The sequence below is a fragment of the Anabrus simplex genome, chromosome 6, assembly GCF_040414725.1.
Source record: "Anabrus simplex isolate iqAnaSimp1 chromosome 6, ASM4041472v1, whole genome shotgun sequence".
Taxonomy (NCBI): Eukaryota; Metazoa; Arthropoda; class Insecta; order Orthoptera; family Tettigoniidae; genus Anabrus; species Anabrus simplex.
The window spans coordinates 207,145,656-207,151,655 of record NC_090270.1 but is presented as its reverse complement, the minus strand read 5'-3'; the positions used below and the strand labels follow the sequence as shown (position 1 = coordinate 207,151,655).

Below are 6,000 nucleotides of genomic sequence, written 5' to 3'. Positions count from 1 at the left end.
GTACATACACGCTTTAGAATTTTCTTTGCCTCTTTATTGTGCAAGTTCTGAAATTTCTGAAGGCGTTCTTTTCTTTTGACTCTCTTCTCTAAGAAATAAAATATATCTACAAGGATCTTATCCTCTTTAAGTGGTAATCTTCCAGCACCTTTTTCAGCTGCTAGATTAATCAGGTGGCAAATGCAACCTATGATGATAATACCTGGTTGAACTTTTTTCAGAACTGCAGAATCCCCATTTTTGTGTTCTATCATAACGAGCATTGTCGGAGCAGAAAGCCACACAGTTTTCAATTAGTATGTTATGAGAATTCAGCTGTGATAACGTCAGGTTACCTATGTTTCACCCTGTTCAGTCCCCGTCTAACGCTGGTACGGATAGCACAGTGCTCACTATTTTCTCCTGTGGAATATCATAGAATGTAGCAACAACAGGATACAACTTGGCATTCATATCATTGCTTACATCCGTTGCCAAAGAAAATGGTCCATTCTGAAGGCACTTAACAACTTCAGAAGATACATTTTTGCCATTTTATTTACAATGCATGTCGTTTTTGAGCGACCATAGCTCTATTTCTTTGCAACTTCTGATGTGGAAAACATCTTAAATAAAGCAGCAGCATGATCAGCCGCTCTTAAGGGCACATTGTGTTCCACCAAAAAGGAAGTAAAGAGACACTCGGCCCTAATTACGTCACTGTCAACGTTTCCAGACTGGGCAAAAACGGTGTTGAATTTCTTGTAATCTTCCTTCGATTTAAGAAAACTTACATGTTTACCGCACTTTACTTAAAGTTTCTTCCACCATATGCAATATTAATATCACATCCATATAACGTGCAAAAGGCAAATTTTTCTCCCTTTCCTGACTTTAGTATGCACAGAAAATCAACAGAATATGATTCTATAAATGTCTGGAGGTGCTGTTTCTTATTGGAATTATTCATGAATCCTACAACAGGAATATAGCTTATGAATATGTCTAAGAACAAATGTCTCGATATTTACTGAAACACCAACAGGAACCTGAATTACCAAACGTCACATAAAATTATAACATAAACACTCAAGGCAGTCAAACACTTCATTAAAACATGTCAAAACACACAAAGTCTTAAAACATTAAACGAATACGATGCCAACCTCGTGAACAAAGAATATGCGCATGGTAAAAAAAAAAAAAAACTGCACACACATATGGAATGAATGTAATTAGTCCAAGGCATGCAGGAAACTGCGAAGCGCAAAGTTACAACACAAAAACTTGAACACTTCATTAAAATAAGTCATAACCTTAAAAGGCCAACTTTGTGAACAAAGCACAACACTCACGTGGTCAAAGAATATGGGTTAAGTCACAACAAGCAAACGGAACGGAACAAAGAATTTGCAGAGCAGAGCCTGTCGACACCTAAGATTCACATGGAAAAACGGTTATCCCGGCTTCAAATTCAATTCCAATGATGACACAAAGATCACACGGTTAAAAGTACCAATCATATCAAAGAATGAGTTATCGACTATCGTGGACTTGCCTTTGACCCACGCAAACAATAGATTGTACGGATGTGGGTTTATTATCGAATGTTAACGTTTCAAATTTTTGTCCGCAAAGTCGTAAAATGACACTGTTTATCCATAAAACCGTAAAACGCTGCAATTTCCGTAAATTTTACGGATAAACCATAAAAGTTGGCAGGTATGTAAAAACAGTGAAAATGAACAACAAATGCACTTGTATTTGCTGATGATGTTGTGCTATGGGGTGATACAGAAGCAGAATCAAGTTAAACTAGATCTTTGGCAAGAAGAATTTGAAAGAATTGAAATGATCATCAGCCGAACTAAAATCATGGGTTAAGTGATGAGTCAAAATTCTGAAGCAGTCCACCTGTGAGTGCAAAATGAAGAAGTACACATTATCAATACCTTTAAATACTTGGAAAGCTTTGTTTCTTCTGACAATATCATAAACCAAGAAATAGGCAGTGGAATACAAGCTGCATCAAAATTCTACCATTCTGTTCATCAATTACTTTTTGATAACTCATTGCCCCAAACTTGCAAGCTCACGCTGTACAATACATATCTTGTACCGTTTCTAACATAGGGACTGGAAGCAGCAACATTGACTAGATCTGCACAAAGTCGCCTACAGGCCAATGAAATGAAGTTCCTTCGGTCATGTCTACAAAAGACAAGGAGAGACAAAATAAGGAATGAAAGTATTCAGTAACAACATGGATTTGACAGGAGCCTGTTGGAAACCTTAGAATTAAGTAGATTATGATGGTATGGACAAGAAAATTTTCAAAAACCTTGCCAAACATGACACAAATTTGCAGCAAAAGGTAGAACATCAGCTGTGGATAGACAGGACGAACTGGAAGAGGCTCATAAACACCCGCACTCGGCTTGCTGGAGCGGAAAATCGATGATGATGATGATGATGATGATGACTGTAATTTTATCTGAGTTTGCAGAAGATCTGGAGAAACTTCTAAATGCTATGGATTGTGGAGGAGTACAAGATGAAAATAAGTAAGTCCAAAACAAAAGTGAGTGCAGTCGAATAAAGTTAGGTGATGCAAGAAGTATTGGGAAATTAAGTCTTAAAGGGAGTAGATGAATATTATTACTTGGGCAGTAAAATAACCAACAATGGCAGAAGTAAGGAGGACATAAAATGCAGACTAGCACAAGCAAGGAAGGCCTTTCTTAAGAAAAGAAATTTGCCCAACTCAAACATTGATATAGGAATTAGAAATATATTTTTGAGGACTTTCGTCTTAAGTGTGACAATGTATGGAAGTGAAACATGGACAATAACTAGCTCATAAAGAAAAGAGAATGGAAGCTTTTGAAATGTGGTGTAACAGAAGAATGCTGAGGGTGAGATGCGTAGATCGACTCACGAATGAAGAGATACTGATTTGAATTGGTTAGAGGACATAGATTTGGCTAAATTTGACCAGTAGAAGAGATAGAATGACAGGACACATCTTACAAGAGACACCCAGGTCTTGTTCAACTGGTTTCTGAGGGAAGTGCAGGTGGAAAGAATGGCAGGGGTAGACCTAGGTATGCATATGACAAGCAGATTAAAGCACATGTAGGATGCAGCAGTTACATAGAAATGAAAAGGTTAGCACACGATAGGGTAGCATGAAGAGCTGCATCAAACCAGTCTATGGACTGATTGTCCAAACAACAACAAAAACAACAGTGGGGTTAACTAACTTATAAATAATGTTTTATCAGTAAGTTATCTGATCACTCATTTTCTTTGACTAACCATTCAACTCACCTCTTTATTGTAATGGATAAGAACTGGGCTTCTACTGAACTTAGAATCCAAATCACAACTACTGAACTTCATCAACATATTTGTTATGCATTGATCAAGATCTGAACAATAGCAAATAAATCACTGAGCTTACATGTATACTTCTAGTTCCCACAATGGATCAGTAGTGAAAGGAAACTATATTTTTTGTAGAAAACCAATGATCAGGCCACCAGAGAGAGAGTACTAAAAAAAGAAAAGGTCTGAAATGTAATTCAGTGAACAACTATTATCTGAATGTTGACATCCCACCAGTATGGAGTTAGAATTTCTACCAGGTGTGCCACAGTTAAAGGAATCAGCCTTGTTTCACAAAGAAGGCTATGAATACCTTGGCTATCAGTCCTCAGTATGAGTGTGAAAGTACCCAAAATACATATTCAGTGATGTAATAGTGTTTGCATTTGTAATTAACAATGACAAAGATTGAGAATGAAGTTGCTGTGCCCTTTGATAAAAGTACTATTGTCCGGCTCCATGGCTAAATGGTTAGCGTGCTGGCCTTTGGTCACAGGGGTCCCGGGTTCGATTCCCGACAGGGTTGGGAATTTTAACCATCATTGGTTAATTTCGCTGGCACGGGGACTGGGTGTATTTGACGTCTTCATCATTTTCCTCCTCATGACGCGCAGGTCGTCTACAGGCGTCAAACCAAAGACCTGCATTTGGCGAGCCGAACTTGTCCTTGGACACTCCCGGCACTAAAAGCCATACGCCATTTCAAAGTACTATTCAAGCAATTTCCTGAAAATGAACTAGAGAAACATTTTCCAAAATAGTTGATGACTGGATTCAAATTCAACTGTCTGCAGAGTCCAGGCAAATAGACACAGTGTAGTGAGCTTTAGCACACAAATCTATCTTATTTGCTGTGGGACTGTCTTAGTACCCACTTATGGTCAAATATATTTTATGTTCCAATTCTCAAAGTACTTTTTTTTTTTTTAATGCTGCTGGATTTTATGAAAGAGAGGTAGAGCACAGCCAACAAACACAAACTGCTGACATAATATCAGAAAAGAAGTTAAGAGAGAGCTTGGTAATATGTAAAATGGGGAATATTCTGTAATGAAAACAAGTAACTTGTTTTTGTTGATATTTGTTTTATGTCGCATCGACACAGATAGATCTTATGGCGACGATGGGATAGAAAAGGCCTGGGAGTGGGAAGGAAGCGGCTGTCGCCTTAATTAAGGTACACCCCAACACTTGCCTGGTGTGAAAATGGGAAACCACAGAAAACCATCTTGAGGGCTGCCAACAGTGGGGTTCGAACCAGTAACTTGTTCAAAGAGTTATAATGATCCACTGTATTTTCTTTACAAAGGACAGGTTGACAGATTTTTGTTGAGTAGTATTTCTGAAAGAGGATTGAGGACTCAATTTTTCTCACAACTCACTTTATTCACAAGTGTATTTATTAAATAGTGCTTCAGCTATGCGGGTGGGAGGGGGGAATGTCTAAAGGATCTTCATATCACTTCTATATAAGATAAAATGATATTTCTTCTATGCAATACCCAGCATAAGAGATTACATACATTTAAACAGAAATACAAATAAAACACAAATCTGCCTTTGACAAGATCTAACTTTCCAATTACTACAGAAGTTCCAAAAGTATAAACATTGGAAGTATTAATTATCTTTATTTTTTAATATACGGGTCATCAAATTTAATCATTCAAAATTATGACAAATACTTTTTACAAATGCAAAATCAAACGCAAAGTACATTGTAAAAATGCAAAATCTGGTTTGTTTTCAGGCAGCATTTTACAAAATAATTTAAAACACAGTAAAGCTAATGCAAGTCAATCTTATCTAAAAAAAGAAAAAAATCACTGTTTTCCTTCAAAAGCTGCACAAACAAACAAGGATTCATAACAAACTTATTTGCAACTTTCCAAGCATATCTATTTACACAAAAGGACAGTTAATTTTGAGGAAAAATAAAATAACACTGGTCTGTCTTCTCACAAACACTAACTACATGTCCCATTGCCTGCAGTTCCACATTAATACAGTACACCAGTTTCTAGCAACAATTCACACAATTTTCTTCAATTACTCATCACATCACTATCAAAACTGCTCTGCTTACAATATCCAGATCTACTGAACTGCAGAATGCAATGGCTACACAGCAAACCGAATTACTGAAAAAGGAATATCTAAGACAAATGTGTTCATCATAAGGACTTTTGATTTTCCAAACTGCACATGGAACAGTTATCTTTATATTATAATTAGTTTCACAATTTGAAGAGTATTTACTAAAATGCTTTTACCAAAATTTCTCTTTTAACAGTGCCACGAGTACAATTTCATTTTCCTGAGACTAACACTGTTTATGTACATTATCTGCTTCAGTACCAGGCTGCCCCTCAAATAGGAAAGGTGTAACACATGTTTACTGATTCATGTCAGTTTTGATGATGGGTAACCTAGAATGAAAAATATTTCAAATATACATTATGCAGTAATTACTGTTAGATAATTTGTGCACTGTTATATGCATACACCCATTTGAAAAAAAAAAAAGAAAAAAAAAAACCTGCACACCAAACCAAATCACTCCACGAGAATGAAGATTCCCACACAGTACTGTCATAGGTTGACATGTCCCGTTGGTATTTAATGCTGTTTGCT

The 6,000-nt window shown here is 36.7% G+C and overlaps 1 protein-coding gene across 4 annotated transcripts in view; it reads right to left on the bottom strand.

Annotated features, from left to right (window-relative positions):
• Nucleotides 1–4,981: 4,981 nt before the first annotated feature.
• The window catches only part of LOC136876324 (CCAAT/enhancer-binding protein gamma), a 73,339-nt gene continuing 72,320 nt past the window's right edge, over nt 4,982–6,000 (bottom strand). For all 4 annotated transcript variants that reach the window (XR_010860569.2, XR_010860568.2, XR_010860567.2 and 1 more), the window contains one exon: nt 4,982–5,795. The gene's annotated coding sequence lies outside the window, so the exon portion shown is untranslated. The remainder of the gene's footprint in view (nt 5,796–6,000) is intronic.